This window comes from Brassica napus, chromosome A6 (genome assembly GCF_020379485.1).
Source record: "Brassica napus cultivar Da-Ae chromosome A6, Da-Ae, whole genome shotgun sequence".
NCBI lineage: Eukaryota > Viridiplantae > Streptophyta > Magnoliopsida > Brassicales > Brassicaceae > Brassica > Brassica napus.
This window is the reverse complement of record NC_063439.1, coordinates 21306334-21315458: the sequence shown is the minus strand read 5'-3', so window position 1 is coordinate 21315458 and position 9125 is coordinate 21306334. Positions and strand designations below refer to the sequence as shown.

The window sequence follows — 9125 nt, the reverse complement described above, 5'->3', positions numbered from 1 at the left end:
TCAAAGTTAATCCATTGATCTTAACTCAAATATTATGAAATTAATGGTCAAATAATCATCATCTAAAACAGTTGTATTAAGGACAAAATCACACATCAAAATTGAAATGGATTAAAAATAATATTTTTAAAAATAAACCAGTTTACTTATCATCAATTAGTTTTAGGTTATAAGTATATACTGTATAACCAGAGGCGGATCCAGGTGAGAAGGGGGTGTGGCACAGACCCCACACTCATTTTTATTTTTTTCTTTAGTAACTAATTTAAATTTATTAACACATCTCTAACCTATATATAAATTACACTGTGTACGTCATATTATGTAAAGTTCTCGGTCCGCCCCTGTGTATAACTTAATTAATAAAAACAATTATTACGAGAAGATATTTCTTCACTATTTAGGCGTGGTTAAATGTTCCACCATAGAAATTCTTTTTGGCTTGTAGGATAGTCGACAATGACAATCGCCCCATAACCCCGTTTAATGAATTAGTTAACGTACGAATCCATATTAATATCACTTGTTGACAAAAATGGCGTTTCACTCCGTATGTTTTAACATGTGAATCTAGTTTGAAGTTGCCCCACTCATTTCCACTAAGCAATGTTCTTCTGTTTTTGAGAAGGGTTCCTATTATACGACGAGGAAATACATATGGTCGTGATATATCGTTTCGGTCGTCCTTTCTACTTGTTCACGATCTGATTGTTGCTTCTTTCCTTTTTAATACTTCATTAGTTTTTTTTTTTGAACAAATTTAATACTTCATTAGTTCAGAAAAAAAAGGTATTCCTTCTAATATTGTTTGAAGATATTGTGAACTGGGACGACAATGGTGAATCGGTGAGGTTGTATACTGATATTGTTTGAAGATAAACATGTGAAGATCTTGACATCACGATAATGGTGTATTTTCTTAGAAATTCTGACACTCGAATTAGTACACAGTCTACGGGATTAAGGAGGCGAAAACTATAAATAATTGTACCAAATTGGGAAAGATAAACCGATTTAGATTTCCACCACAATGCCCTTTTTTTTTTGACAAACTCACACACCACCACCACCACAATGCCCTAAAAATCTCAAATCAACACTTTTTTAGGAAAAGAAAACTAGTAAGCCCTTTTACAAAAAGAAAAAAAAATGGGAAAGATGATAAATTTACAAAAAGAAATTACTAGCGAGAGGGAGAAAATATACAATGTTGTTTCTAAATTAAGAATAGAGTAATATCCGATTTATAAGTTTGTGTTGGTTACATTACATGTTTACAAATTAACACCGTTTGTGTCCATCAATTTATCAGATTAATGTTCATTACTATGTTAGCGTGAAGAGTTTAGTAGTTCATGTAATATTCGATTTGCTAAAAATATCTGTGTATTTTTCCGGAAGTTATTATTTAGTTCAAGCAAATAGTATTTTCCAAAATTTTCTTAGTCACATGTTTTTTTTTTAACTTTACATTCTGTCATTCAGCTTAACATTCATTTTTAACTCTTCGAAGAGAGGGCCATAGAACACGAAAAGAATAATCAAAACACGGAGCCAACACGTCTATTTACTTGGCCCAAGTCACCTATCGTCTAAGCGCTATATAGCCGGTCAATTACTATTCAAGAATCAGGCCATAAATTTTATAAGTTTTTTTAAAATATCTTGAACCACGACACTCTTGGAACTTTTTTGATACATATGTACTGATAGAAGCAAAGAGCTTATTAAACATCATTTCAGAAATCAGAAGCATGTATTCAGCCAAACTATTGACTGTTCCAAGGTCTAACTACTTTAAACTACTCCTATTTACTGTCCAAAACGGTGACATAATTACTTTATTTAAAACCATAGTTTTCAAACATCATTGATTCTCGGTCCCAACATCATCCAGCCTGTAAAATAAATTACAAGAAGGTATTTATTCACGATTTAGGCATGGTTAAATGTTCCACCATATAAATGAATAGTGGTCAATTTTTGGCTTTTAGGATAGTCGACAATGAAATGGCCCCATTTAAGGAATTCGTTAACGTACGAATCCATATATTGTAGGCATCAGTAGTTGATAAAAATGGTGTTTCACTCTCCATATGTTTTAACATGTGATAACCAGCGCAAGTTGGCCTGGTGGTCTTGAAGAAGCAAAAACCCCAATACAGACCCAGGTTTGATACGCACTGGCCACGGAATGATTTAGACCCCTTGAGAGTACAGACGCAGGCTGGTTCTGGACTCAGGGGGATTAGTCGGTTGGCCACAGCCGCCAGATCACCTTCCTGATTAATCATAAAAAAAATGTTTTAACATGTGAATCTAGTTTGAAGTTGCCCCACTAACTTCCACTAGGAAATAACAATTTATATATGTTTCCTTAACTTTTGAGAAGATTTGCAACAAACAACAACAACAAAAAATTAGGGGTGAACGAATAGAATTTATATAACTAAAACCTTTCAAAAATCTGTGCTTGAAATACATAATCCAAAATTAGAAATTTGATAAGTTGATAATCCCCTATATATTATTTGAGAAGCATTGCAACATTTTTTTGTAGCCATGTGTCATCACTAAAATGATTCTTAGAATCCTTAGAAAAATAGGTTGGTCCATCTAAATATATAATAAACTTTTTATTAAACCATAATAAATACATTATTAATGTGCTTCATTATTTCCTTAAATAAGATTACGGAATTGCCTAATGTGGCTAAAGTGTATATCATAATTAATGATTTTGAATAATAAAGATTTGATAAAAATAAGTGTGTATTATAATATATATATTTGTTTAATTTTAAGCTATTTAAATAAATTAAACAATCAAGTAACCATATAATAAAAATTTAAAAAAATTATATATATATATATATATTATATTTTGAATTTAAAAAAAAAGTATAAATTACTAAAACTGTTAAAAGTTTCACATCCAAATTTTGGGATCGATGATTTAAATTTTTTGTTATGACATGATACAAATAATTAAAAAATAATATAAGTTGAAAGTCTCATTTAATAAGTATCAAAAATAAAAGATATATAAATATATGTATCATTTTAAATTAAACTATATGCCATATAAAAATACATAAATATCTTAATTTTGAAATTTACGTTGAACATTTTTTTGATAAAAAATTGAAAAAATATTGACAATATCGTTTTCTGTTATATTTATGTATTTTTATATGTTTGCACCAATTTAATTATATAAGTAGTAGATAATGACTTTTTAATTATTCAATATATATTTATTATTTTATAATATGTTATAAACATATAATATATGAAATAATTTATATATATATAATGTTCATCCCGCGCAAGGCGCAGGTCTTAACCTAATGTATACTACTAAAACAGAATCATACCAAAAAAATCTACTTAAAAAGATTGTTGCACCTATTAGTAACTAATTATTATTTTTGATCCTACCTTATATTTCTCTAACTATATATCATAATAAATGCTCTTATTTGGCTTTTTTTTTAAGTTAAGATTCCAAAATCTAACACTAAATACTAACAATACTATAACCTATGTTATTAAACTATAAACCAAAGATTTTTGGAAGTCTTTCAGACCCTCTAATCAAATAACTAAGCAAAAAACACTTCCTCAAAATTAACAGAAACTTAAAAAATGTTTAAATCAAGTTATCAGATAGTCACTAAACACATATACGTCAAACTAAAAAAAAAAGATTTCAAAATATAACTCTAAGAATACCAACAATACTATAACATATGTTACCAAATCTCAAACATATAGCTCAATCTACATTCACTCATCTATGTTAAAAATAATTCAATTTTAGTAAAACTAAATTTCCATCATTTAGAAATGTTTATTAATACATGATTTTGATTTTTATCTCTTTTAATAAAATTTATTAATTACTTTTAAGATCTAATACATGAGAATATTTTTTTTAGAAGACTTTTGAATTACTTATGCATTTGATTAAATTTGGGATACACCTTTGTATTCAAAATCAAGTTTTGATCATTTTTAGCAATTTCTCCAAGATATTTCTTGACGATTTAGGCGTGGTTAAATGTTCCACCATAGAAATTATTTTTGGCTTGTAGGATAGTCGACAATGACAATGGTCCCAACCCCGTTTAATGAATTAGTTAACGTACGAATCCATAGTAGATATCACTAGTTGATAAAAATGGTGTTTCACTCCATATATTTTAACTTGTGAGTCTAGTTTGAAGTTGTCCCACTAACTTCCACTAGGATATAACAATCTAATTATATAAAAGAGAGTTTACTCTCTCCTGGGCGTGCTACGTCAGCATCCAGCTAGGAAATTCGTTGCACGAGAGGACGACACGTGTCCGACCAATGAAACACATCGTTTCATTTAATCCAATTCGGGATGGGCTTTCATTGTTTATTGCGTGTTGGGCTGTTAATTTGGATCCTGTAGCCGGCCCTGGTAGATGACGATCGTCTCTCTTCTTCGTGCGACGGAAAGACGATGTCTGAACTTCCTTACGCTATCTAAAACGGTCCGACTAATCGAATCGAAATCTCATCTTCTTCTTTTGTTTTCTCTTCTCTTCCCTCGACAGTTTCAGAAAATTTCTCTTTCGCCTCCCTTCGTCGCCTTAAGAGGTTCTCAGTTTGATTAATTTCAAAATTATTATCCCAAAATGTGTATGTGCTGGGCATATCAATGTTCGTTCTTCTCAATCATGTGATTTAACCTTTTAGGTTTACGATTCATAGAGCTTAATTAATATTTATTTCACTGGTAGATTGCCTTTGTTGAGTTTGTGTAATCTATCATTAATTGGGTTAACATTACTCTCTTTGCCGTTTCTTTCACTTAAAAATCTGAACTTTGAGAGCCTTTGTGACTGTTTGTGCAGGTTTTTAGTTGGGTTCAGAACATCAGATATTTTGGTTCTAGATGGATGATTAGGGTAAGATGTATACATTAACTGTTCTTTATATATATAGATACTGATTACTTTCGGTTAGTAATCAGCCCTCTTGGAGCGAGCAGTACGTGTACGAACGCCGCGCCACTGAGAAGCTTGCGGACGATGAAGAAGCCGAGACACTCTTTGTGGCGTTAGCTGAGTTTGAAGAGCGATGCAAGGAGCCGGAACGTGCTAGGTTTATCTACAAGTTTGCTTTTGATCATATTCCTACAGGGAGAGTTTAGGATTTGTATAAAAAGTTTGTGGCGTTTGAGAAACAGTATGGTGATAAGGAAGGGATTGAGGACGCCATTGCTGGGAATAGGAGGTTTCAGTATGAAGATGAAGTGAGGAAGAACCCTTTGAACTATGATTCTTGGTTTGATTACGCTATGCTTGAAGAAACTGTGGGGAACAAATATAGGATAAGAGAGATTTATGAGATGGCTATTGCTAATATTCCATCTCCTGAAGAGAAACGATACTGGCAAACACACATCTATCTCTGGTGAGTTTATTCTTTTTCAGTTTGGTTTTGGAAATAATGCATAATTGATTTAGCTAGAATTAGAATGTTTACTTATTACGTAGTTATGTGAATCATGCGTTGAATAAGAAGGTTAATTCTTTAAACTGAGTTGTTAGAGTTTGATCATGGTTTGCATAATTAGTTTCTTTAACAGTGAAAGCTATTATTATTTGTCTTTTATTAGCATATTTGGTTCTGCGATTTTGACAATAATGCAGAATTATTTTAGAATGTTGGGTTCATGGTTTGCGTAAGATGTCGACCATGCTACGCATAAGAAGGTTAATATGGGGTTTGGGTTTGGTTGACTTAGTCAGTATTAGCTCTTATTGAGTTTTAAGCTGCACATTCATGTCACAATTAATCTTTTGAAATAGATTGTTGCACTATGTGGAAAGCTATTGTTGGTTGTTTGTCTTTTATTAGCATATTTTGATCTGCGATTTACTGAAACAGTGACACTGATATAACTAATTGGTGTAGGATTAACTATGCATTGTATAAAGAGATTAAAACGGAAGATGTGGAGCGTACACGAGATGTATACAGGTACGCCAAAGCCTACCTATTCTGAAACTTGTGAAGTTACTTTCATTTGTGTTTCACCCTAGCAGTTTAGTCTGACTGTCTGTATTCATCTTACCAAACATTACATAGAATGTCTTAAGCTTATCCCACACTCCAAATTTTCCTTTGCCAAAATATGGTTGCTTGCTGCTCAGTTTGAAATCTGGCTATTGAATCTCGCCAGTGCTCGGCATATATGAGGAAACAAACGCTATTGGGAAAGCTCCAAAAGATAAAGTAAGCATGAAATGTGTTTGAACGTTATATGTTTCATTGCTTTCATTTAATGTACTTATTTTTGGTTATATTTTTCTTCCGTAAACAGATATTCAAGAACTACATTGAGATTGAGCTCCAGCTGGGAAACATAGATAGATGTAGAAAGCTTTATGAGCTTTATCTTGAGTGGTCTCCAGAGAATTGCTATGCTTGGAGCAAATACGCTGAGCTAGAGAGGTCTCTTGATGAGACTGAACTAGCTAGAACTACCTTTGAGCTTGCAATATCTCAGCCAGCACTTGACATGCCCTAACTGCTATAGATGGTAAAATATTCAGTCCAATAGATTCAAAAAAGTAAAATAATCCTCGGACTTGAATCGCTTGGATCATTGAAATTTTAATTTTTTTTTGGTGTGGCAGGCGTACATAGATTTTGAGATATCAGAAGGAGAATCAGAGAGGACACGAGCTTTATATGATCGACTATTGGACCGCACAAAGCATTACAAGGTGTGGCGGTGTGGGTTAGTTTTGCAAAGTGTGAAGCTTCTGCTGCGGAACAAGAAGAAGACGAGGAAGAGGAAGACCAAGAAGAAATAGATGCTATTGAACTCAACAAAGAGTGCATCAGACGTACCTGAGGTTACTTTATAACTACATGTTATATGAATTTTGATTACAACCTTGAGACATGTATTAACTGTAAGAGGGAAGATTCAATGCAGAAAAATGTATCAATGGATCAGCTGCAATCACAAAATGAACAGGAGAGGAGCTTGATATTTTTTGTAAACGATGGATAATCGGGGATGGTCTCTGAAGTGGTATATGGCTACACAATGTCTTTATAATTAGTCCAACTCTCAGACCAGATTTTATTTTATCAATTTCAAAATTTTTATCATGTCTTTTTCTCTGTTTTCCAATAAATGTTGATAGCTCTGCACATCTGTCAAGAACACTTAGCAATTGTAAAGGAGAGTCCTCTTATTCACATTTGATATCGTGACAGCATTTTTATGTAACAACATAGTATGTAACCTACATCTATACGCATTAAGTTACAGAACGTAACCAATCTATATATGGCCAAATACTATCAAGTTTACAAACATCCAACTTGAATAGAAAACACTTAACCCAAGATTTGTAAACTTGAATACAAAACACTTAACTCAAGATTTGTATTTATACAAAAATGTAAATAATTTAAAAAGCTTCAATTTATAAACCACCTTCTGCTAATGAATTCATGATAAAGTACAAGATGTATCTTTTTTTTTTTGACAACAAGACATTCACAGACTTATATTAACTCTGTAAACCAAATCGATAACTCAAGTACAAGATGTATCATGAATGATTATTCGATTTTTTCTTATAAACTTTGAGATCTGAGATTAATATGTAGTGTACAAATTAAATAGGATAATAGTAATAACTGTTTTGTTAAAATGTATGAAAATAAAAAAAAACATATAACTGTAGGATTCTATTGATGCTATGTTGAATGTATTATTAAAATTTCTAAAATGAATAATAAAATAAATAGATAAAATTGTTGTAAAATAATTATGAATCTTAATGCTATTTTTAGTTAAAATAAATTGAAAATTAATACATAATTTTTTTATTAGTTTATTCACACGCCCGCCCGTAGGGCGGATTTGCTCTAGTATTTATATGTTTCCTTAACTGTTGAGAAGATTTGCAACAAACAACAACAAAAAAATAGGGGTGAACGATTAGAACTTATATAACTATAACCTTTCAAAAATCTGTGCTTAAAATACATAATCCAAAATTAGAAATTTAATAAGTTGATAATCTATTCTATTAAGAGAGAACCCCGCCCTTTTAAGGACGGGTATGTTTGGTTTACATTTTTTTAGAAATTTAATTTTTATATTTGTGATTTTTAGTCATATTTGTATTTTTTTTTGTATAATATTTCTCTTAAATAATTAATAAAAGGTTTTAATCTATTTTATTAAAGTAGTTGGACCACACCTATATCAATAGGTCCTGTTATTAAATATTAAATAATTATTTAATAAATGGTTAATATTTTGATTTGTACCCCATAAATATATATATTATTAGTATATTCTGTATTTATTAAATAAATGGTTAATATTTTGAATTAGCTATTCCCCATTTGGTTTGTATTTGGTTGCTTCTAGTTTACACTTGATGTGTATATCAATAAGATTAGAAGGACAATAGCCCGGGTTAAATTGGTGTAAAGGATATTCAAACCTCTTAATCAAGGTTGAACGTATTACATAAACAATATGGTGGAGAGAGAAAATCAGTCACTAAAGCTCATAATCATTGTTGTTGATTCCAGGGAAAGGTGCCGTTGTTTTTCTCGGCATTTTGAAGCTTGTCTTCATAAACAAATAATTTGATCTCTGCAACTAAATGAAAAAAATTATACTGTCACGACTTGTATCATCTGGTCAGGACGCGGCGCTGAACTTGTTCTCAAACCAATGGTAATCATACAGTATATTAGAAATAAGATTACTTGACTGGTATGAATTTAATAGATTAAACTAGATTTTGACCCGTGCAACCGCACGGGTGTTTGTTTTCACTTTTCTATACATAAATTATTGTTTTAAAACATAAGTGGTATATATTTTTAAAGTTAATCATGTACTTAAATATTTATATAATTATTTCAAATACAATAATTTTATAATTTACATGTTATAAGTAATTAATTGTTTAAACCTTATGTATTTGCCGCTTCTTATTATATATTTATCTTATTGTATTTGCATTTAGTTATTAAGCAAATTAATATATTCATGAGAAAATATATTTAAAAAATATTTTGTATTTAATTTATGCTAAATT

At 30.9% G+C, this 9125-nt stretch overlaps 1 pseudogene; it reads left to right on the top strand.

The window, feature by feature from the left end:
• Positions 1 to 535: 535 nt before the first annotated feature.
• Positions 536 to 7344, top strand: LOC125610003 (annotated as a pseudogene).
• The last annotated feature ends 1781 nt before the right edge of the window (positions 7345 to 9125 follow it).